This window comes from Protopterus annectens, chromosome 5.part1, assembly GCF_019279795.1.
Source record: "Protopterus annectens isolate FY-2018-M chromosome 5.part1, PAN1.0, whole genome shotgun sequence".
NCBI lineage: Eukaryota > Metazoa > Chordata > Ceratodontiformes > Protopteridae > Protopterus > Protopterus annectens.
Window position 1 is genome coordinate 315,577,164 of NC_056736.1, and position 26,417 is coordinate 315,603,580.

Here is a 26,417-nt window from a genome sequence, read left to right on the forward strand (position 1 = left end):
GAACGCTCTATTAGGGTTATAACGTTTCCATTAAAAAGTAGTAATACAGCAGTGGTTAAGTCCTGTAGTATTTAATAAAATAACAGGAGCATAAAAATTATGCAAGGATCTGGTGATATAAGCATATATAATTTCCTACTTGTCCCAAACTCATGACAGACAATTATGCACCCCCCACAGACGCACAATTTTTTTTTTCAATTTTTGATGCTCGTTTTATTCTGTTCAAAGTTAAAGATGAGCCACTGTCTATCACAGCAGGCATGTAGCATAAGGCACAGAGCTAGTCCTGTGTGGAACGATCTCGGAGTAGATATATGGGGGGGGCTTACCTCCTACAAAAAAAGTGAGTGTCTTTTTCAATATTTTGGATTTTGATCTTGCAGGACCGATATTTAGTAGTTTGATATTTCTGTACTTTAGTATTTCAAAGTACATCCATATTTATCTATCTGTGTACATATCTGTTTATCTATATAAGAGACCAGTTGGCATAATGTTTAAGGTCTTTGTCTGCCATGCACTAGGTGCAAGGGTCGATCCTGACCTCTGTCCAATGCCTGTTTGGAGTTTGTGTCTTTGTGGGGTTCCTCCCACCTCTGAAAAACATGTTGAATGTTTCCATAAATGGAACTGTGAGCAGCAGCATAGGTGCCCTACAGGGGGAAGAGTTGTATAGACCTCTTTGGCCATCTACTGTGGCGTGCAGTATACTCAAGGTAGGTGAACACGAATCACAGACTGCACACTGTGACAGGGCTAGCCACTCGAAAGTGTAAGATATTCCAGATGGACATGGGTATTTGCCGGTGCTCAGTCGGTTGATGATCCAGCCTACTCCAACCTGTGCCAGGCCAGTGGCGGCTCGTGCCATCGGACTGCAGCCCCCCAGCTGCGAAGAAAAAAAAGATTCAAGCCTGGAACATTTATTATTTTTAAAAATAAAAAAAAAAATAGTTATAAATTAAAATATTTAGTGGCTGGATCTCTGGCTGTAGTGCTCTAAGCGAGTCTGACTGACTTGCAAAGTGCCAGTGTGCCTTTTGTTAAAAATAATCATTTAAAATTAATTAAAACATTACTTATGATACCTTTGCTTGATAAATAAATGCAATTCATTTGCATTACCCCCTTGTATAAGAATAAAACTAATTAGTATAAAAAATTCAAAATACAGTGTCACTTCTTTTAAATTAATGACTACAACCCTGATAATCCTGTCTACCCCATATTTACCAGGATGGGTTTTATTGATATGTGGTCATTCAATCCTGGCGGGGTAGATGCATCCAATTTCACTTGCCATCTAGTTTCCAACTCCCCTAATTTCATCCTAATGTTCCCTCCCCTAGGATTCTCCTTGGCTATATCTACAATGCCAAAGTAAAACATACTACAATCCTTACTTCCATCCAAATGCCTCCATAAGGCATTTTTAGTGTCCTTTTTCTTTATACAATAGTAATGGTCATAAATTCTCTCTCTCAGACTTCTGTCAGTCTTCCCTATATAATAACTAGGACACTTGGAACATTTGGCAAGATACACTAGGTGGGAAGTTCTGCAATTACCATTCCTGAATTTTATCAAAGTCCCAAATCTGTCTTCAAGTTTAATACTATTTACTGGGAAAATGTACCTACACTGGTTACATGTACCACATCTAGTTGTTCCTTTCCCTTCCTCTATATTTACCCTATTATGTGTTTTCTTTTCTAACTCCATTTTCATGTTACACCCATTCCTTGAGACAAATCTGGGGGTAGGTCCCACTATATCCACAATCTTCTTGTCCATTTTTAATACGTTCCAATACTTGGAAATTATTTTCTTAACATTACTAGTCCATGGAGTGTGTTGAAGTATACAAGCTCTGGTGTAGTCTAAAGGAGCCTCAATCATTAAATTTTCAGAATTATTCACCTTAACTAGGGGTCCTTTCCCCAAAAGAGGTACATATTTTTTACCCCATTCATTCTCCACATATCTAGTTGTGTTTTCAACCATCCATTTAGGGTATCCCCTTTGAATAAACATATCCCCTATACACTGTAACTCAATTACCAGGTCTGCATATTCAGATGTCATCCTAGCGGCCCTAATACATTGCCCCTTAATTATACTTTTTTTCTGTGTGATAGGATGTGAACTAGTATATTCTAAATATCCATTACTGAAACTGTCTTTCCTAAATATTTTAGATTTCATTTTCCCATCCTCCACTGTAATCAATGTATCTAAATAGGGCATAGAATGAGGGTCCACACTGAAAGTAAATTTGAGGTCATTGCTCCTAGAATTTAAGTAGGCCATAAATGCTTCCAACTCCTCCCTATTACTTTTCCAAATCAGAAAAATGTCATCCAAAAACCGATAGTAACAAGTTATCTCATGGAACCATTTACTTGTGAATATATTTTCAACTTCCCATTCATACAAATATAAGTTAGCAATAAATAAGTATAAAGAAAAAGGACACTAAAAATGCCTTATGGAGGCATTTGGATGGAAGTAAGGATTGTAGTATGTTTTACTTTGGCATTGTAGATATAGCCAAGGAGAATCCTAGGGGAGGGAACATTGGGGAGTTGGAAACTAGATGGCAAGTGAAATTGGATGCATCTACCCCGCCAGGATTGAATGACCACATATCAATAAAACCCATCCTGGTAAATATGGGGTAGACAAGATTATCAGGGCTGTAGTCATTAATTTAAAAGAAGTGACACTGTATTTTGAATTTTTTATACTAATTAGTTTTATTCTTATACAAGGGGGTAATGCAAATGAATTGCATTTATTTATCAAGCAAAGGTATCATAAGTAATGTTTTAATTAATTTTAAATGATTATTTTTAACAAAAGGTACACTGGCACTTTAAAATTATGTATATCCTTCTTTTTAATTGGTTAATTAATTATGTAATAGGAAATGTATGTATATAAACTCAAAGGACAAGAGGAGACCTTGTTCTGAGGAAGTCTAAGTGTTTTAGATGAAAGCGCTTAACTTATGTCTGACAATTTATGTTTGAATAAAGAAGTGTTTTTACTACAGCAGTTTGGAGTGCCAGTATTTCGAATCTGAGCCAAGGGGAACAGATTTTCGTATTGGCTTTATTGAGTTGACTGTTACCTTATATACTGTGTTTTTGACTTGCAAAGTCCCGGAACTCGAGCATGCACAGTTCGAGTTCCGGATTTTTTTTTAATTAGTTTTTTTTTCTGTAAATCTGGACTGCTGTGAAACCAGTCTAGATTAAGGAGAGAGAAAGGCATCAGTGTTATGCCCAGAAGTCTATGCAGTTTAACAGCACAGTAAATTGGAAGGGGGTCGGACTGCCACGTCCGCAGTCACGTATGTGACGTGGGAGCCTGGATGGCTACTGATTGGTTCTCACTCTCTTCTCAAAAAAAAAGAGCAAGAAACAATCAGTACTAGTACTTGCTACGGTGCTGCCATTGCGTTAAACAACATTGTTTGCATAGTTTTTTGGATTGCCTGGCTTACTAATGGAGAGTTTGAACAAAGAGAGAGAGAGGAGTCAGACAGAGAAAAAAGAAAAGAAGGAGCTCCAATCATTTCAGTTCATGAATCGTGATGGAGATGGACACTCTTTTTATCTTTTAATACTAAACTGACTGAGGTAGGTGTCCCACTCCTCCTAATATCTAATCTTTATTTCGCCCAGCTATTATTGTTAACTTACTACTGAAAAAAAGTTGACTGTTGTGTTTTGATTTTTATTTTGTGTGGCGACCCCAGGTGAAATCTTACATCACTCAATAACAAGTCAGGTGCATAGAAAAGCTGTAAATTAACTTTTAATATTGTGTGTTGTGCCAGAGTGCCACTAATCCATAAACTGAGTTCCCCGTTTGCCATTTCTGGAGCCCGGTAGGAAGAAGCAAGTCATTGTTAGGAAAACAAAATCCCAAGTAATGCACTCACATGCTAGCAATGCAAAGTAGAATGAAGTTCCATCTGCTTATCAAAAAAAGCTCTCCGACTTCTCTGTTTATCTGTCCACTTATGACTCTCTCCAGTATTTCTCTCTGGCTAACCAGGACAGCAGTACAGCATTTGATTTTATATTAATTATTAAGATATGTATTGTAATAACTTTAGACACTTTTAACTTATTTGCCACAACCATGTAGTACTGTGTATGAAAGACGAGACAGTCCGGTGTTGGAAAACTTGCACAGATGCACAAAAAAATCAACTCGTGTGAGTCGTGTCACTAAGTTTATTTTATATTTGCGAATTTGCTCATATCACAAAGTTATTTTAAATGACACATCACTTAGTTATTTTAAATGCCTAGTCTTGTGTGTATAAGATCTATACTATTCCATGACAGCTGTGAAATGCATGCTTTCACAGATTTTGCAAAGTAATGTCCACATACATTATTCCAAGAAATCGCAGTCCTTCATTTAAAAAGCAGATTTCATGAGATTTTTATCAGTCAGTCTGTACCTCAGCCACTGAATAAACACAATTTTAGTTAATTATAGTTGTACAGCCATTCAGTTATTGGAGGAAGAATTTGCATATTGTTATAATTATGCATAAAATAGATGACTGAAAAATGGAATAATACAAAATAGGTTTTTAATTTATTACATTGATGTTTTAACTGCTTTATGTAGCTATACATGAAGAGACTGGTAACGTGCCAAGTTCAGAACAGCTGATGGAAAATGTTTCATCTTTGTTGTGACCTGGGATGCTGTTTTATAACACTATAGGGGAAGAAATCTGGACACAGTGCTCCCTTCTCATCGGTCTAAAAATGCAGCAACCACTTTTAATTTCATCATTTGCAAACTATGTAGACACATTTCTGTGACTGTCCTATGATCAGTAGCAGCATGTAAATGTTATTTATATTTTCACTTTGATCTCCATGTTGTTATTAGGCTTAGCTTGTTTATTGAGGAGACTGGAGGAACGTTTCAGCAACAAATGAGAACAATGAACACTGTTTAAATACAAATGATGAACTAATATATAGTAATAAAATTACCAAACTGGCAGCTAGGTTGCTGACTATGTTAAAACAGGGGAATAGCTGGACATCTAAAGCAATTCTGCTATTAGATACAGATTCTAGACACAGGATCTGCTACTAATTATAAAAGCAGGCAAAAGAGAAATGCATTCACTAAGCTTTTGCTATAACTAATATACATGTAGAGATACATAATAAAAGGTTAGTGTGCTGATTACATTTAATAAATGGGATTTGTATAACAAACAGATGTGCTATGTACTGACTAACTGCGTGCAAGCTGAGCCTAGTTTATTGTGGTCACCGTCATAGCAGTTATAACTTATGAAGAGGAAGGCATGATTTTTTTGAATGTACTTCTGAGTGACAGGCAAAGAAAGCAGCAGTCTGTACTGATCTTATGGATGGATATTGTGCCTAAAGGATGGGGTGATTGCGTAAAAGTGAGTTGACAGTTGAGTGCATGCCAGTAAACTGGCATTGTGGAATGGGATGCCTCTATAGAGTACTTAACATCATTCAGTTCATCTCCATTTGTCTTCTAAAGTTTAAAATGAACATGTGAGATGTCAGTTGGCTGAATGACCATGGGAGCTAGCAGGCAAGAAGCATATGGAGACATTATTAAAAAGAAAAATCACACAATTCATTACAGTATCAAAATGTCTGATTTAAGAAATTTACTATTTAGCAGAAAGCTGTACTTTGAAAGCAGCATTGTATTCTTAACATTTTTAAATAAGTAATACTTTCATAATAGATTGGATAAACTTTAGCATTTTGCTGCACATTAAGGGTTTACTTTGTGTAAAATAAGATGAAGAAATGCAGATTACCAGAGAACTACATCTGGAAGCATGTATTTCATGTAAATTGGTAAGCATGGACAGCATTGATCCCAGTGTGCCATAGCCCCACACTTTTCTAGTTGACCACACCCTTCCTGTTGGCCCCACCCATTCAGCTGTCCCCTGCAGCCCCCTCTTTGATTTGAAGTCACCAGCCGCCACTGCCAAGGACCCGTGCTAATAGTGGGAGGGGTGTATATGCCCCTGTTGGCCAGTGTGTGTAAATCCCAGACCTAGGTGAGTAACCTGCTGGCTGGTAGGGTTGCCACCTTTCCAAATGCCCAAAGTGGGACATTTGTGCTACAAACATCAGATTTTGCAAAGTCTATTCCTATTTCTTATAACATTTAGGTGTTTCAGATTCAGAATAACTGTTTTATGCAATTATGACATAAAATATAGAAAATAATTTTGTCCTAAAATCTCAGGACATTTGCCAGTAACCTACTGGCTGGTGTCCAGTTTCCCAGGGTTACGTGGAATAGCCCGGTTCCTGCCAAACAGGAACTAAGAACTGTACACTCAAAGTAGGTTCATTGATAGGATGGAGCTTGGAAATGGATGACATGATAAGATGGAGAAGGCTGGACATCCTATGGAATTGCATTGCAGCAAAAAGCCACTTGGCTTGGAATCCAGATTGTACTGCTCAGGAGAAATGGTGTGGGAATTGTCGTGAGAGAGAGACTTCAGAAGACAGTGAGGGGTGTCTTCAAAATTAGTGACAGACTCATGGCAGTCAGACACTGTAATGATAGGGCAGTATTCATAATCTCAGTATATGGCCCACAGCAGGGCCGTGATAGTGAAGAAAAGAGTACATTCATGCAGCAGTGACAGGACCTACTAGATAAAACATCGAAGGACAACCTGAGTTGCTGATAATGTGTGACTTGAATGCACATATTGGGACAGATAGAACAGGATATGAGGACTGCCTGGTTTCACATGGGTAGGGCAAGAGGAATAAAGGAGAGGCCATTCTTGACTTCTGTCTGGCGAAAGGCTTGATAGTACCATCAACACATAGTTCAGAAAAGAGACAGTCATAAGATCACATGGAGTGATCACAAAAGTGGCCAACGTGCAACTCAGGTAACCTTCCTCCTAGTAAGGAAAGGGTACTCGGTTAGAATCAGTTATTGTAAAGTCATTCCCAGTGAAACACTTGGCCGACAGCAAAACCACTGGTTGCCACAATCAGCTGCAAGCAGTGGTCAGGGAAGGATTTAAGGTCAGAAGACCTGAAAATTGACTGGCGAGATAGTACAACAGTTCAAGAAATTACTTAAGGGCTCTAGCACCCCAAGAAGAGGAGGAAATAGGTGGAGTTGAAGAAGAAATGGTAGCATCTCAAAACAGCATATGGGAGGACTACAGAATACATATGTGTCAAGCCAGGTATGGAAATAAAATACATAAGGAAAGCTGGAGGTGGAATGCAGGAAGTCATCAAAAGAATGGAGTGCAGGAAAAAGTGCGAGATCGAAGAGATGGACCAGGCTAGGAAGGAATACTGGTTGGCTAAGAAAGGAGTTGCAATAGCAAAGAACAGGGCAACAAAGGCACTCTACCAACTTCTGGAAAGTGATTCAGTAGGTGGGCACAAGGAAACATCGGGTCACAAAGCAACCTGATCAACAGTCTACAGGACATCAGAGACCACTGGATGGAGTACTTCCAGCAGCTTCTGAATGAAGAAAATTGCACAGAAGCTGTACTGGCTCAGGCACAGCCTATGATAAGAGAAGAAGAGGAGCCCACCATAGAAGAAGCAAGAACAGCACTAAGGGAAATGTAGTCAGGGAAAGTAGCAGGCTCAGATGAGGTTATCAGTTGATATGATAAAGATGTTAGGTGAGACAGGGGAGAAATGGCTCCTGAAGGTATTCATAACAGTGTAGAGAGAAAGGAGTATCCCAGATGACTGGAGAAGAGGCATACTAGTGCCAGTGTGCAAGAACAAAGGGGACATCCACAACTGTGGACAGTACAGTGATATCAAACTCATGTCACATTGCATGAATGTTCGGGAGAGGGTGATTGATAAATGGATACACAGAGTACACAGAGTAATATAAAAGTAAGATGGGAGATGAGCAGTTCAGATTCAGATTAGGATGTAGTACAGCTGACCATCACGATGTTTGCAGTGAGGTAGATAGCTGCGAAGAAGCTGCAGATGAGGAAAGAGTAGGCATTCCTAGACTTGGAGAAAGCATATGACAGGGTCCCAAGAAAACTGATTTGATCAGAACTGCAGTGGTTCAAAGTCCCAGAAACATTGGTAGAATTAGTGCAGGCTATTTAGAATGACCCAATGACTCAAATATGAATAGTGCTCTGTCTCAACGAAGGGTTTCTAGTGGGAGTGGGTGTGCAGCAGGGTTCAGCTCAGAGCCCACTGCTGTTCATACTGGTGATGGATGAAATTAGTAAACAGGTCGGAGTGGACAGATCAACAAAGTTGCTGTATGCAAATGCTGTGGCATTACAAACAGACTCTGAGCAAGAACTTCAGCAAGGGATAGGGGAATGGAATGCAAAACTGAAGGTACATAGGATGAAACTAAGTACAGATAAGACAGTGGTAATGGCAGCAAATGGGGAGAATCAGAAGAAGGTGAGAATTGAGATAGAAGGGAAGATAGTGAAACAGGTTAATAGCTTCAAGTATCTGGAGGGTGGTTGAGGAGAAGGGAAGTCTGAATGAAGAGGTCCAAGCTAGAATCAGAGGGGCTGCAGCCAACTAGCATAGATTGTCAGGTGTAGTTTATGACAGAAGAATGCCAAAGAAGCTGAAAAGTAAGGTGTACCAAATAGTGGTGCAACCAGTACTACTGTATGGTACAGAAATTGGGCAGTAAAGGCAGAGCAGATGAGGAAGATGGAGGTGATGGAAATTAAGTGCCTGAGATGGATGGTAGGCTGTACACTGTGGGATAGACGTAGAAATGAGGACATCCGAGCAGAAGCTAAAGTAGCTCCAATTGTAGAAAAGATCAAAAAGAACAGATTAAGGTGGTTTGGGCATATTTGCAGAAAAGCAGAAGACAATCTGGTGAAGAAGATGTGATACAGATAGGAAGAAAGTAAGAGGAAACAATGGCATCCAGCAAAGAGGTGGCTAGATTGTGTGAGAAACGATCTATGACAGTCAGGGATGAGTGTCAAAGAAGGCAGGAGTGTGGCATTGAATTGAGACAGATGGCAACAGTTAGCACAACATCCTGACCCCATGTAGGACATGGGGAAAATGGGTTTGATGATGATCTCTTCCTATATAAATAAGATACACATAGTACAGTATATTGCAAAAATACTATAAAACATTCAGTCCTTAAAAATGGTTTCTGTGCATTTTTTAATAATATGTAAAAAAATCACAGCTCTCTCTGTCTCTGTCTGAAAGCCACCTACAGGCAAGCCATTTGCATGAACACCTTTCCAAATAGACATATTTGGTGAGTGATATCAGTGATAACCAGCAAAAAGTAGCTTCTCATACAAATGCGCACAGCCTATATACCATGCCTAAATCTCCAGATCAAACTTTGAATTTTGGAGAATCCACTTCATCCTTTACTTTTCTTGCGTTTTACAGTGGATATAAAAAGTGTACACACCCCTGTTAAAATGCCAGGTTTTTGTGATATAAAAAGATAAGACCACAATAAATCATTTCAAAACTTTTCCCACCTTTAATGTGACCTATAACCTGTACAGTTCAATTGAAAAACAAATCTGTTGGGGGAAAAAATATAAAAAAATAAAAAACGTACAATAAGCTGGTTGCATTAAGTGTTCACATCCTTAAACTAATACTTTGTTGAAGAACTTTTTGATTTAATTACAGTATTCAATCTTCTTGGGTACACACCTGCCATCAGTTAATGAGACTCTGATTAACCGCAAATTAAAGTTCTGCTGTCCTAGTAGGATTTTCCTGACATTTACTCAGTTGCCTGTTACAACAAAAGCCATGGTTTGCAGAGAGCTTCCAAAGCATCAAAGGGATCTCATTGTTGAAAGGTATCAGTCAGGAGAAGGGTACAAAAAATATCCACAGCATTGGATGTACCATAGAACAGGGTTAAGATAGTCATCAAAAAGTAGAGAAAATATGGGACAGCAGTGACATTGCAAAGAAGTGGACATCCCTCCAAAATTGATGAAAAGACGAGACGAAAACTGGTCATAGAGGCTGCCAGGGGACTTACAGCAACACTGAAGGAGCTGCAGGAATTTCTGGCAAGTACTGGTTGTGTACTACGTGACAACAATCTCCCCGTATTCTCTGTATGTCTGGACTATGGGGTAGGGTTGCAAGAGAGAAGCCTTTTCTTACACAGAAAAACAACCAGGCCTGGCTAAAATTTGCAAAACAATACATCAAGTCTCCCAGAAGCATGTGGGAAAATGTGTTATGCTCTGATGAGACCAAGGTTGAACTTTCTGGCCACAATTCCAAAAGGTATGTTTGGCGCAAAAACAACACTTCGCATCACCCAAAGTACACCACCCCACAGTGAAGCATGGTGGTGGCAGTATCATGCTTTGGGGTTGCTTTTCTTCATCTGGAACTAGGGCTTTAGTCGAGGTGAAGGGAATTCTGAACAGTTCCAAATACCAGTCACTTTTGGCAAAAAACCTTCAGGCGTCTGCTAGAATTTCACCTTTCAACACGACAATGACCCCAAGCATACATCCAAATCAGCAAAAGAATGGCTTCACCAGAAGAAAATTAAAGTTTTGGAATGGCCGAGCCAGAGCCCAGACCTAATTCCAATAGAAAATCTGTGGGGTGACCTGAAGAGGGCTTTGCGCAAGAGAAGCCCTCACAATCTGACAGATTTGCAAGGAAGAGTGGGCAAATATTGCCACGTCAAGATGTGCCATGCTGATAGACTCCTACCCAATAAGACTAAATGCTGTAATTAAATCAAAAGGTGCTTCAACAACGTATTAGTTTAAGGGTGTGCACACTTATGCAACCAGCTTATTGTACATTTTTTTTATTTTTATATGTTTTCCCCTAACAGATTTGTTTGTTTTTCAATTGAATTGTACAGGTTATAGGTCACATTGAAGGTGGGAAAAGTTTTAAAATGATTTATTGTGGTCTCATTTTTTATATCACAAAAACCTGTCATTTTAACAGGGGTGGTACACTTTTTATATCCCCTGTATGTTTCAGTAGCAGTTGCTGCCTACATAATTAGTTCATAAGCCTAATAATTCATCTTTAGTAGGAAGAATTGTATCTTTCTATCTATGAGTTATGGTGCTTTGACAGGAGTGATAAACAGTATTTGTTGATTTCGCATTTTGTGTCCTGCTGTCAGTTTCATAGTACACTAAAAAGAAGCATAGAGGAGAGCAGAACACCACCATTACACAGTGCTGGGTCGATTTTTGTTTATTTTTAAAAGTTTACTACTCCTGAGAACAGAGGTTAGTTTTATACATCTTAAAGCTTCTCTTTTTCTGGTCCTGTGTAGGTGCTGGAACTGCTCCCACGGCAGTATTTGCTGTGTCATACACAATTCTTCCAAAATTCCAGTTAGGGAAATTTCCTCAACCATAGTAGTATATCTTTCTTGATTATTCCAGTCTGGCACAGCATTTAGGTGATAATGAATAAGCTTTTTATCCATTTACCTTCATAATTTTTGCAGAGATGTTATTAAAACCTCCAATAAATATTTCCTCAATTGTGATAAACTGCTCTGTGGTTTTCCCTTTTGCTGTAGTATATATATCTTACAAGACCATCTCTTTCCTCTGTAAAGTCTTTTAGCCAGAAGCATAACTTTACTTTTATGATGAAAAACCTTCAGAGATGTTGCTTGAATGAATGCTTCTAGATCCAGCACCTTAATTAGGAAGGGCACTGTCTGTACCATTCTACTTTGTGCTTGGTAACTGCCTAGAGAATATCAGCTGCATGTTTCTAGTGAATCTTATAAAACGCCTGAAGCTGGGATTCAGTGATTATTTGAAAAATATGCCAGACTTGAGGGGGAAACATCATAGGTTCATAGGTAGGTACTAGGCTATCTGCCCAGGGGCATTTAAGACTAGCCAGGGTGTATCGTCTTTCGCCTCCCCATTGATTAATTAACTGATCCTCTGTCAAGCAGAGCCAATGAAGTGATCCCAGGGTTGTATTTTCTGTTACCCACCCACTCGTCAAGGTTTCTCTTGAAGAGTATTAGTGAGGGGCTCTCTAATTTGGAATTTTGTTCCAAAGCATGAGGAGTCTCTGCGACAGGAATCTATCCCTCCAGCATGTTCTATTTATTGTTGTGGCGAGGTTGAGCTCACTAGAGTGAGTGGCTTGGATTTCTTTAGGTGGAGCATGTCCATCAATTCTGAGTTGGACATGGCTTTGTAAGTCAGGCAGAGATCACCTCTGAGTAAGCGATATGCCACTGAGTACAGCTGGAGTTTTTTCAGTCAGGCTACATAGGACATATGTTTGAGACCAGTAATCCTCTTGGTGAGGTACTTTTTTGGTCTTTCCAGCTGTTGGAAGAGTCTTGTGAGGTACATCCCAAATGGGGCATTGTACTCTATGATGGGTCTAATGAATGATGAATAGAGGGGCACTATAATCTCTTTATTTCTAGATGCAAACCCTTTAGTAATTAGATGGGCCACATAGAAGGATTTCTTAACTACTTTGGCAGTACGATTGTCAAAGGAGAGATTACTATCTACCTTGGTCCCCAGATCTCTTATTACCTCTTCTGTATTAAGGGGGCTGCCACCACCTATGTGGTAATTAGTGGGTCTTTTGTTTTTCGCAAACGGGATGACTATGCATTTTTTTGGCATTTAGCTTGAGGCCATGACTTTGACACCAGATGTCCATCTCAGTAAGGCCCTTTTGGAGGATGTCCGTGTCAGCCGGAGAGTCAATTATGGCAACCAGTTTGCAGTCATCGGCGAACTTGGTTAGCCATAGTCTTCCTGTGTTTGCCTGTACTTCTGAGAAGTATATGCCGAACAGTAGGGGTCCCAGGACTGAGCCTTGTGGGACACCGCTTGTGAATGGTTTAGAGTCGGACCTGGAGCCCACTATTTTTACCATGTGAGTTCTGTCTGTAAGCCAGTTGGCAACCCACCTCGTGACGTAGGGGTTTATGTTCAGGCTGGTGAGTTCTTCTGTAATACCCGAGTGGGGAATGGTGTCGAAAGCCTTGGCGAGGTCAAGGCAGACTGTTTGAACCACCTTTCCCTTGTTCATGAAGAAGTCAACCAGGTTTAGTAGGCATGATATGCCCTTAATAAAGCCAAACTGGGTCGGGTCAAGTGTTTTGAGGTTCCCAATGTCTTTGTTAATGAGTTCCATGATGGTGCGCTCCATAGCCTTGCAGACCAGGCTAGTCAGGCTTATGGGGCCATAGTTACCAGGGTCAGTTGTGGCCCCTCCTTTGTGGAGAGGAATAACTGTTGCTGTGCGCCATTCTATGGGCAAGTAGCCTGTGGAGAGGCTGAGGTTAAACAGCGTGTTTAGGTGGGGGGGTTAGTTCATTCTGTAGTTCATGCAAGACGCAGCCTGGGACACCATCTGGTCCCATTGACGCTGTATTTTTGGCTTTTGAAAGGGCTGATGTTCATCGTGTTTCACTGCTGCAGTCATTACACTTGGGTTATCCTGCTGTCAGGCGGTCCCGCAGTCGGCCAGAGTTCCAAAGTCTTGGTCTGGCGTCAGTTGCCGTCGCTTCTTCCCTGACGTCAGTGCGCCAGGGGTATATAACATGCAGCCGACACCATTTTCTTCAGTCTTTCTTGCCGCGCGGTGCCCGAAGCAAAAGCAGTTCGCAAGTGCCGGTCAGCCGACTCCTGAGATTTTCAATTCCAATTTCAGAACCAAAGTCTTCAATAAAGCTAAGTACCCTGTTGGGGAAACTTTTTCTTGCCTCAGACTGATGTCAGTAAAAGTTAATAATTGTATTTCTTGTGGGAAGCAAATACCTCATAAGGATTTTCATTCTTACTGTATTCCATGCCTAGGCCCAGACCACGACGTCACTAGTTGTCGGTTTTGTGCTAGATTTAACAAGCGCACTATTAAACATCGGTTTGATTTTGCTCGCCAATACTTTGGCCGAAGGTTTAATTATAACATGCTGTCAGAACAACCTAGGACCGGAATACACAAAAAACGCAAAGACAAGGATAAGGACAGGCATCCGAGGCCCAAAACTGAGGATGAAGCCTCTTCTAGGCCAGTCGCCGGTTCTCCGGTTCTCAGTGAGGCGCTTTCGCAGCCCCTGACACCCACTACCTCAGAGCCACAGGCCGCCTCCGACTCCCACGTGGAGATGTCTAGGCCTCTGGAAACTCAAGGTGTTGGGCCTATGGAAACTAACACCTCAGATGGGTCCAGAGCCGTTGAGCAGGCATCGGCTTCTGAGGGTGTTTTCAGACCTTCACAGCTTACCATAAAACCTACAGCCAAGTCTAAAACTCCATTAAAGACAAAGAAGCAAGTACAGCATTCACCTGGACAGGCTCCATGCCTAAAAAACAGATGCTCAAAATGGCCGAGGACTTAATTACTCTGATCAGGGGTTCCCATCCCCCTCCTGATAAAAGGCCTAGGCAGCATACAGATTATGATTCCGCTGACCAGGTTTCCATTTCTTCTGATTCCTCTTCAGACCAGGGATACTCTTTACCCCCTCTATGAGGACTCTGATGCTGAAGAATCAATTCCTTCAGCTTCTCCTCCTGAGGATTACTCTTTTGGGGAAACCTTACATACCATGAGGGAGCATTTCCATTGGGAGGGCCAGGATTACTCAGAATCCAAGAAAAGGCTCAGAGACTTTCTTTTATTGCCTCAGCACAGGCCCCTTGCTATTACACCAGTGTTAGATATTGTGGATGATGTGGTCTCTGAATCCAGTTTAAATCCTGATTCTTTGCACCCTGCTCCAGTCAATCCAGACAGGTACTACAGAGTCCCTGACTCTCACAAATTTCTTTATAAAAACCCTGTTGTTGACCCAGAAACTATCTCCCAGGGTCCCAAAGGGGTTAAAGGCTTCCACGGCTAAAAATCCAGTTCCTTCTGACAGGGATTCTAGAGCATTAGACAGATGGGGGAAGAAAGTTTACACGTCTGCAACTTTAGCAGTGAGAGCTTTAAATTTGCCAGTTTCACATGCTTAAATACCAACAATATTTAATGTCTCTGTTAAAACAGAAAATGCTTACAAGTTCAGAACATCCTGACTATAAGGAAATGCAGGACTTATTGCATGCAGCTGAACAAGTGGGAAAACATACTGTGCAATGTGGTTTTGATTCTTTAGAGGCTTCTCGTAGAGCAGCAGTTACAGAATCTGTGATACAAAGGCATGCTTGGTTAAAAGAACAAGGTTTACCTGATCATGTTAAGGCAAAATTATTGGATGCTCCTTTACAGCAGGATATTTTATTTGGTGTTAAGGCAGAAGAGGTATTAAAGAAAATGGAGGATAAGGCAAAATCTATGCAAACAGTGAAGGATTTCTTACAGGTACAGCCACCTCGATTTAGCAGAAATTGGCCTTCAAAGAATTGGTCCTTTCCAGTGTCAGACAGACCACAAAGAGGCAGATACAGACGCCCAAGAGGCAGATATCAGCCCCAAGGCTCTTACAGACCACGGCAGTGGGGTGCTTCAACCCCAAAAGGAGGTGAAGACAAGTCACAACCTTATAGGAAACAGTCCCAATTACTTCCCCCTTCGAATGCCAAGCACTTACCTTTTGGCAGCTCCTTTAGGGGGAAAACTAGCACTTTTTTCACAAAATTGGCATATAATCACCCAAGAGAAATGGGTTCTGAATATTGTCACAAGGTTACAGGTTCCACTTTCACACTCTACCAAGGCTAAAAGGAATGCCAGACCTGCCACAAAATCAATGGGTAGAGGCACAAAAACAAATTACAGCCCTCATGGACATGAGAGCTATTCAAAAAGTGCCACAACAGGAACAAGGACAAGGATTTTACTCAAGACTTTTCCTGGTCCCCAGAAAGGACAAAGCCTTGAGACCCATACTAGACCTTTCTACTCTAAATACTTACCTGGATGTTCCGAAATTCAAAATGTTAACACTACAGCAGCTTCTTCCCATGCTGGGCAAGAAGGCTTGAGTTGTTACTCTGGACCTCAAAGAGGCATACCTGCATGTCCCTATCAGACAAAATTACAAAAGATACCTCAGATTCATAGCTGGTTTAATGCATTACCAATTCTCTGCACTGCCCTTTGGCTTATCTACTGCGCCCAGGGTCTTCACAAAGTGCCTGGCACCAGTAATTGCATTTTGCAGACAAAAAGGAATTCAAATATATCCATACTTGGACGACTGCCTTATTCAAGCAGAGAGCAAGGACATTCTTCTAAAGCATCTGGCATTTGTAAAAAGGTTGCTAATTTGCCTGGGGTACACAGTAAACAAAAAGAAGTCAAAACTAGTGCCCTCACAAGAGATAATATTCGTGGGTGCCAGCTTAAATACAATGGCCCAGATGGCTTATCTCACGCCAGACAAGCAAGGACAACTGGCTCAGTACTTTCAATTGATGGCAACAAAAACCCAACTCCCTGCAAGAAAAATTCTGCAGGCCTTGGGATTCCTGCATACTACTAATTCCATATGCCAGACTGCATATGAGGAAATTACAGTGGTACCTAAAAAGTGTTTGGACTCAACACTGTCACAGTTTGGAAGCAGTAATACCATTAATTCCCTGCCTACAACAGGAGTTTCGATGGTGGGCACAGGCATTTCACCTCAACAAGGGACAGCCTTTCACTCTACCCACAGCCAGGCTGACACTAACAACAGATGCTTCGGATTACGCCTGGGGAGCACACGTGGCAGGAAAATGTATTCAGGGCAAGTGGGCCACAGACCAAATGCATCTTCACATCAATCAAAAAGAGATGTTAGCTGTACAAAATGCCCTAACAGCTTTCAAGGACCTTCTGCATCCAGAACAACTATTAAAGACGGACGACACCACAGTTATGTAAGGGGGCACTCACTCTTATCCCCTATGCAGACAAGCCATGACCTTGTGGAACACAGCTCTAACCTATCAAGTTCATCTGCAAGCACAATTCCTGCCAGGAAAGAAAAATACTCTGGCAGACGACTTAAGCAGAAACATCATGGATCCTCACGAGTGGAAATTAAATCCACAAGTATTCAGCATGATAACGCAAAAATGGGGGTGCCTAGACATAGATCTTTTGCCTCCCCAATGAATTGCCAACCACAGAAATTCTGCAGAAGGACTTATCACACACAAGCATGGAAAGTGGATGCTCTCTCGTTCAGCTGGAAAAGCCTAAAAGTTTATGCCTTCCCACCACTGTCCCTCCTTTCAAAGGTACTCCTAAAAGCCAGACAAGAAAAAACACAGATGATCCTGATTGCCCCAGACTGGCCACACCAGCACTGGTACCCAATCTTAAAGAACTTAGCTCAAGGCCCACCATGGATTTTACTTCAAACTCTGCACCTTCTGACTCAACAAAACAATCCGATCCTGCACAGTCAGCTGAAAACCTTAAACCTTACTGCATGGCAGATTCCTTAGTTAAGCAAACAACACCTCTGTCTAAAGCTGTTATGGATGTCAATTTGGAGGCCAGGAGGCCTAGCACCAGGAAATCTTATTCAGAAAAGTGGAAGAGATTCTGTGCCTGGAACAAGGCTCAAAGCTTTGACCCTCTTGTCCCAAATATTCCTCAGATATTACAATACTTAACTGAGATGCTGGACAAAGGACTATCCTTTCCACGTCTATACCATCTCGGCTCATTACAACACAGATCCTCCTATTTTCTCTCATCCATTGCTAAAACAGTACCTCAGAGGGGCTAAAAACATAAGACCGCCCCGGAGAGCACCAACACCAACTTGGGACCTCAATTTTGTCTTGGAAAAACTACCTTTACCTCCTTTTGAGACGGCCAATTCAGCAGAATTAAAATATGTGTCATGGAAAACTGCTCTGCTTCTGGCAATAACCTCAGCACGAAGAGTCTCAGAACTACAGGTACTAATGGCAGTGGAGCCTTTCATCATTTTTCACCAAGACAGGGTTTCTTTAAGAACAAACCCTTCTTTTATGCCAAAGGTGGCATCCATTATGGCTCTTAACCAAACTATTCACTTGCCAACTTTTTATCCAAATCCCCAGAATAAAGGGGAGAGACTTCTGCATTCATTGGACATACACAGACAGTTACGTTTCTACTTGGACAAAACAAAAGCTTTCAGAAAAACTGAGCAATTGTTTGTAGCATATGCTGCAGAATCACAGGGAAAGGCTATTTCAAAGCAGACCATTTCAAAGTGGATAGGACACTGTATCCGTTTCTGCTACACACAGCATGGGAAACCTGTTAATAGTAACATTAGGCCACATTCCACCAGGGCAACAGCCAATTCAACTGCCTACCTTAGACGAGTACCTACCAAAGATATCTTGGAAGCTGCAACTTGGAGTTCAGTGCACACCTTTACCAAGCATTACCATTTGACTCTTTATTCTAGATCCAGAGCTGGCTTTGCCACTGCAGTGCCTCATAGCCACCCCAAATCCTCTATAGAACCAGCCACCCTAACTCAGCTTTGGGATTCAACCCAAGTGTAATGACTGCAGCAGTGAAACACGATGAACATAGTACAGTTTTGTACTTACCATAAATGTAGATGTTCGAGTGTATTCACTGCTGCAGTCCAGGTTACCCTCCCACCATCCCCTCTTTCTTAGCTGGGACTTATCTATACCTTTCTACCCTATTCTACCTATATGGTGTATTTGCTGGTAACTGAAGGTGTTGGTTTTACCTTTATTGTATGTTTTATTAGCAATGTGTATTGCCTGCCTATTTGGGGGCACCTGACATCTGGGGCAAGAAAAACTGAAGAAAATGGCATCGGCTGCATCTTATATACCCCTGGCGCACTGATGTCAGGGAAGAAGCGACCGCAACCGACGCCGGACCAAGACTTTGGAACTCTGGCCGACTGCGGGACCGCCTGACGGCAGGATAACCCAAGTGTAATGACTGCAGCAGTGAATACACTCGAACATCTACATTTATGGTAGGTACAAAACTGTACTTTTTCACCTGTGCGTCTGTGATTTTTGGGACATTACACTTTTCTGGTATTATTGTGGGCCCTTTTGGAGGTGAGAAGGGGGTGAAGTTTGCACTGAATCTGTCTGCCAGGATGTTGGCAATATCAGTAGGTTCAGTATGTTTTGTGCTATTTTGCACTAGTTCAGTGCATATCTGTGAGTTGCCACTTAGATTCTTAACATAGCTAAAGTAGGCTTTGTGGTTATCTTTTGAATCCTTCGCTATTGTTCTTTCGTAGTTAGCCTTTGATGATTTCATGAGGGACCTCAGTTTCTTACTGCTACTGATCAGGGATGTCTTTCCTTCTTGGGATTTGCTTTTTTTCTGAACTAGTTTCCTCATTCTATTGTATAGCCTTTTTATTGCAGGGGTCCACCAAACTGGTTTCCTTCTCTTAGAGGAGTGAGTCTTGGTTTTGCTAGGGATGGCACGATCCATGCATCCTTGTAGGTGCTCATAGAGTGCATTTGTAAAGGTTTCTGCATCTTGGGCAGCATTATCCTTTAGCGTGGGGGCTGTGAAACTTACCACCTCTGTCTTAAGTAAGGTGAAGTTTGCTTTAGAAAAGTTTTTTACAGTGGTTTCCTTAGTTGGGGGTGGTGGTGGGGTGTGGACATCCAGAGTGATTAGATGTTCATCGTGTTTCACTGTTGCAGTTATGAATGTAGGGTTCTCCCCTGCCGGCAGGCAGTCCTCGGTCAGCCAGAATCCCAAAGTCTGGGTCCGGCATCGGCTTCTCAGCCATGCTCCCTGACATCAGAGCGCCAGGAGTACAAAACTGACAGCAGACGCCATGTTCTCCAGTCTTTCTTGCCGTACGGTGATAGCAGTTCGCAAGTGCCGGTCGGCCGACTCCTGACAATTTTTTATAAACGTACTTCAGTCCGAAGACTTTCTTCTCCTACTCAAAGCTAAGTACCCCGTTGGGGAAACTTTTTTTCTTGCTCCAGTCCGATGTCAGAAAAAGTTAATAATTGTATTTCATGTGGGAAGCAAATACCTCATAAGGATTTTCATTCTTACTGTATTCCTTGCTTAGGCCCTGACTGCGACGTAGCTAGTTGTCGGTTTTGTGCTAGATTCAATCAACGTACGATTAAACGAAGGTACGATTTTGCATTTCATTACTTCGGTAGGCGTTTTAATTACAAAATGTCGTTGGATATGGTTCCAGCTACCGGAGTTCACAAACGATGCAAGGATAAAGACAGGCCTCCGAGGTCCAAATCAGACTATGTACAAGCAGAGCCAGCTTCAGGTTCGGCCGTCGTCAGTGAGGCGCTTTTGCAGCCCCTGTCGTCAGCCATTTTGGAACCGATAGCCGAAACGGACTGCCACAAGGAGCCAACTAGACCTTTGAATATTTCTGTTGCAGGACCTTTGGACAATGCTCCTTCGGATGGGTCCGGAGCCGCTGTGCAGGTACCGGCTTCCGAAGGGGTTTTCAGGCCTACTCAGCTTCTAATAAAGGCAAAGACAAAGGCAAAGACTCCTTCCAAATCAAAGACTGCAGCCCAGGCCTCTTCTGATCCGGCACCCAAGTCTCAGCAACAGTTACTTCAGATGGCGGAGGACTTACTTACTATGATTAGGGGTTCACATCCCCCTCCAGATAAAAGGCCAAGGCAGGAAGTGTTTTATGACTCCTCTGATCAGGGTTCTGTTTCTTCAGTTTCTTCTTCTGACCAGGAATATTCTTTCCCTCCTTATGAGGATTCTGATGCTGAGGAATCCATTCATTTAGCTTCTCCCCCTGAGGATTTCTCTTTTGGGGAAACTTTGCATGAAATGAGGGAACATTTTCACTGGGAAGGACAGGAGTACTCAGAATATAAGAAAAGACTAAGGGATTTTCTTCTTCTTCCCCAACATAGACTCCTGGCTATTCCTCCCATTTTGGATACTGTGGATGATGCTTTTTCAGAGGCTAACTTAACTCCTGACTCTTTTCCTCCAGCTCCTGTTAAGCCAGACAGATCTAGGGTTCCTGATTCCCACCAGTTTTTATACAAGAACTCTACTGCTGATCCTGAAACCATTTCTCAGGACCACAAGGGGGTTAAGGCCGCTTCTGCTAAAACACCCATTCCCACTGAGAAGGATTCCAGATCTTTAGAAAGATGGGGCAAAAAAGTGTACACTTCAGCTACTTTATCTATTAGGGCTTTAAACTGTCAATTTCATATGCTGAAATACCAGCAATTCCTTCTATCTGCTTTGAAACAAAAGCTAACTTCCATTTCCGCCTGTGCAGACGATAAGGAATTACATGACTTAATGCATGCCACTGAACAAGTTGGGAAGCATGGTTTACACTGTGGATTTGATGCCTTAGAGGCTCCTTGTAGGGCTGCTGCCTCTGGTACAGTCATTAGAAGGCATGCTTGGTTAAAGGAACAAAACTTGCCAGATCAAGTAAAAGCTAAGTTATTGGATGCTCCTGTTCAGCATAATGTTTTGTTTGCATCTAAGGCTGAAGAAGTGATAAAGAAGATGGAGGACAAGGCAAAATCCATGCAAACGGTTAAGGATTTCTTACAAGTACAGCCACCCAGATTTAGTAGGAACTGGCCTACTAAAAATTGGTCCTTTCCCAATTCAGACAGGCCTCAGAGGGGCAGATACAGACGCTCCCGAAGAAGGCCTCAAACGCAAACCTCTTATAGACCAAGACAGTGGACTGCTTCCACCCCTAGGGGAGGAGAGGACAGGTCGCAAGCTCATAGAAAACAGGCTCAATGACTCCCTTTGTTGGGCTGCAGAAACTTCTTCCCTGGAAGCCCCTCTCGGAGGAAAACTTTCTCTTTTTCACCTAAATTGGACTCGTATAACCCAAGACAAGTGGGTTCTGGATGTGGTTTCCAGAGGTTACAAATTCCATTTTCATACCCTACCAAGAACAAGCGGATGGCCAGATCTACCAAAACATCAGTGGTTAGAGGCCTTAAACCATGTGGAAGCCCTCTTGGCTATGAAAGTCATAGAACTGGTTCCACTTTCAGAAATGGGACAAGGTTTTTACTCAAGGCTCTTTCTGGTCCCCAGAAAGCAAAATTCATGGAGACCCATTCTGGATCTGTCAGTCTTAAACACTTTTCTTGAAATACCAAAATTCAAGATGCTTACTCTACAGCAGCTACTCCCAATGCTGACCAAAAACACATGGATGGTAACTTTGGATTTAAAGGAGGCTTATTTACACATTCCCATCAGGCAGGAGTGCAGAAAATACCTCGGGTTCAAGGCCGGATTGAGGCATTATCAATTCTCTGCGCTGCCCTTTGGATTGTCTACTGCGCCCAGGGTCTTCACCAAGTGCCTGGCTCCAGTAGTAGCTTATTGCAGACTCAAGGGAATTCAAATTTACCCTTATCTGGACGATTGTCTTATTCAGGCAGACAGCAAGGATGTCTTACTCCAGCATCTAGAATTTGTTCAGAAACTTCTCAAGTTCCTGGGATTCACTGTCAACATAAAAATGTCAAATTTGACACCCTCGCAACAGATAACTTTTCTGGGTGCTCTTCTAGACACAACAATCCAGATGGCATTTCTGACATACGAAAAACAATTACAGCTGGCTTCAACTTTCAAAACCTTGGCAACATTAACTCGGCTATCTGCAAGGAAATTCCTGCAGGCTTTGGGTTACATGGCCTCCTGCATCCTTCTCGTACCATATGCAAGACTACATATGAGGAAAATACAGTGGTACCTAAAAAGTGTATGGTCTCAGCATTGCCACAGTTTAGACATACCGATCACCGTCCTGCCTTGTCTTCAAAAGGAATTTCTTTGGTGGTCCAAGGCATGTACTCTAAACAAAGGGAAACCCTTCAGTCTGCCTCCAGCCAGTCAGATACTAACCACGGACGCCTCAGATTATGCATGGGGAGCCCATTTGCAGGGCAACTGTCTGCAGGGCCTTTGGACAAAGGATCAAAAGCACCTGCATATCAATTTAAAGGAAATGCTAGCCGTTCAGAACGCTCTATTGGCCTTCAGGAATCTTCTACAACCAGGGCAACTACTGATATGGACAGACAACACCACAGTTATGTGGTACATAAACAAGCAAGGGGGATCACATTCCTATCCCCTTTGCAGACTAACCATGAATCTATGGAACACAGCTTTAGCTTGCAAATTGGAACTTCAAGCTCACTTTCTACCAGGGAAGCAAAACTTCCTGGCAGACAGTCTGAGCAGAAACCTGTCGGACCCACACGAATGGATGCTGGACACCGAAATATTCAAGATGATTACAGCAGTCTGGGGATGTCCTCACATAGACCTCTTTGCATCCCACCTCATTCATCAACTACAGATTTTTTGCACCAGGACATTCCATGAACTAGCTTGGAAAGTGGATGCACTATCATTCAGTTGGAGAAACCTCTCGGGGTATGCCTTCCCGCCTCTACCCCTTCTTCCACGGGTGTTATTAAAGATCAAACAGGACAAGCCCAAGATGATAATTTTACTGGCCCCAAATTGGCCTCGACAGTTTTGGTACCCAACACTGAAAAACCTTTCTCTGGAGCCCCCTTGGGTTTTACCACAGTCTCCGAACCTTCTGTCCCAACACCAGGGTCAGGTTCTGCACTCCCATGTCAAAACTCTCAACCTGGCGGCCTGGTTAATCCAGGGTCTATGATTCATTCTCTCCTTCCCAAGCAGGTTATGGATGTCATTTTAGAAGCCAGACGGCCTAGCACTAGAAAATCTTATGCAGGAAAATGGAAAAGATTTTGCACCTGGATGCAGGCTCAGGATTCGGACCCTCTTTTTCCTGATATTCCTCTGATTTTACTATACCTGACAGACCTCTTACATAAGGGTCTCTCTTTTTCTTCCATAAAGATACATGCCTCTGCTATTTCTGCTCGTTATAATACAGACCCTCCAATCTTTTCCCATCAGCTCATGAGACAGTTTCTCAGAGGAGCTAAGAACTTAAGGCCCCCTAGATCTCCACCCATTCCTGCCTGGGATCTCAACTATGTTCTGGAAAAACTCACCTTACCTCCTTTTGAGCCTGCTGCCACATCTCACATCAAGTTTTTATCTTGGAAGACAGCCATCCTGTTGGCTCTTACCTCTGCCAGGAGAGTTTCGGAGTTGCAAGCTCTCATGGCTGTGGAACCATATATTATTTTTCATCATTGGTCAACCCTAAATAGACTTCTTCACCCTGGACAGACTTCCACTCCATCCCCATCTGGGTCTGAAAAGAATTCTGCCCTTGATATAGCCAATACTTTCAACTCTTTCTTTACTGACACTATTAATGCCTTGGCCTCTCATCTCTCTAGTGACAACACTAACATCCCTGACCTTGTATCCCTCAAACTACCAACCTTTAGGCTTCTACCCATCTCTACCTCCTTTATACAGAAATGTATCCATAAACTCAAACCATGCTCCCCTTCAGCAGACCAACTTCCATCTGAATTCTTTCAAAAAGCAGCCTCCGAAATAGCCTATCCCATATCCATTCTCATTAATAGAACTATAAGTGAAGAAACCATACCTGACATCTGGAAAATCTCACACATCATACCCTTACACAAAGGAGGTAACTCCTACGATTACTCCAACTATAGACCCATAGCTCTCTTGTCCCCACTCGCTAAGATCATGGAAAAATGTGTTCACCAGCAGTTAATGAACCACCTAATAAAAAACAACATTCTTACTACTTGTCAACATGGCTTTAGGCCTTTTCATAGCACAACTACCGCTCTCCTCTCCTTTACTGACCTGATTAACAAGAATCGTAATGATAACATCCTGTCTTCAGCTCTCTTTATCGACCTATCCAAAGCCTTTGACATGGTTAATCACTCTCTCCTTATACAAATTCTCAAATCTCTTTCCTTAGAGCCTAAAGCTGTCCACTGGTTCAGTTCCTATCTCTCTAATAGGAAACAAGCCGTTCTCTGGGATAAGAAACTATCATCTCTTCTACCTATCTCACTTGGGGTCCCCCAAGGCTCTATCCTCAGACCTCTTCTTTTCTCCCTCTTTATAAATGACCTACAAGCAGCTATTCCCCAGGCTACATGCATACAATGCTGACGACTCCACACTAATTTGCTCTGCTAAATCCATTGCTGAACTCCAAACTAATACTCAAGATATATTCTCCAAAGTGAAACTTGGTTCTTAAAAGCGTTGCCTACTCCTTAGCAAAAAGCCAAACTCCTACTCTTTAAGCCTACTAATAGATCCCCTGCACTAGATTTCACTATCTTATCTAATAATGGAACCATTATATCACCTGACCCCACTACCAAACTGCTAGGTGTCACAATAGACAACAACCTTACCTTTGACTGTCACATTAATAATACCATTAAAAATGTAAACAGGAAACTCGGCTCTATCGAATTAGGACTTTTTTAACCTCCCCAGCCAAAGCTACTCTTGCCCACTCTCACCTCATCTCTACTCTTCTCTATGCCTCACCAATCTACACTAACCTCAAAAAAAAACAATCTTCACAAACTATCAACCACCTACAATAACATAGCCAGATTTGTTACTGGTAAGCCTTTTAGAACACATCACTGTTTAAATCTGCAGCAACTTAACTGGCTTGAACTGTCTAACATGCTACTTCTTTCCCAACTTACAGTTGTCCATAGAGCTCTATACCAAAGTCAAAATACACCTGCACTTTCTAACCTCTTAACCACATATTCTAATCTAAACTCCCTCCGCTCATCAAACAAACTGCTAGTTTCCTTGACAAAATCTAATAACCTAGCTGGTGACTCCCTCTTCTCAAATGCCTTGGGTAAACACTGGAATCAACTTCCTACTGAACTTACTGCTATGGCATCTACTACTTTGTTTAAACAAAAACTTAGAATCTACCTGAAAAGCCACTGGATGTGTCCCTGTTCAAATCCTGATTAAATGTTAATTCCTTACCTACCACTCCTCTCCCTTTCTTACCCCCTTAACTGGCCTTTCACCACCTTGCCTCCTTCTCCTCACAAATCCTATTCCTTGTGTCTCTGACCCTATTCCCAGGAAGCTTATATCTTTATCAACTCTAAACTGCCCTTCTACTGCTTTTTTTTGCTAACTCCTGTCCCTTTACTCTCTCTTTCTCATGCTACAATATGTAATTATGCTAAAGATGATAGTATTTAGATAGTCTAGGTAGTGTACTTCTTTGTAATCTAGTTTTAGGTTTCAATGTTTTAGTTCTTTTCCCTGGTCTCTCTTATTATTTATCAGGTTCTAGAAGTTTATTTATTTTATTTAACATTTGTTGACCGGGAATGTCCGACTAGGTTCCACAGAGCCTGTTTTCAGCGGAGGCCCGGGGAGAAATGCTCCAGATGCATGTCTTTGGAATGTGGGAGGAAA

The 26,417-nt window shown here is 41.9% G+C and overlaps 1 protein-coding gene across 3 annotated transcripts in view; it reads left to right on the forward strand.

The window, feature by feature from the left end:
- ABCC4 (ATP binding cassette subfamily C member 4) overlaps nt 1–26,417 on the forward strand; it is a 2,616,332-nt gene that overhangs the window by 587,647 nt on the left and 2,002,268 nt on the right. The window lies entirely within an intron of this gene.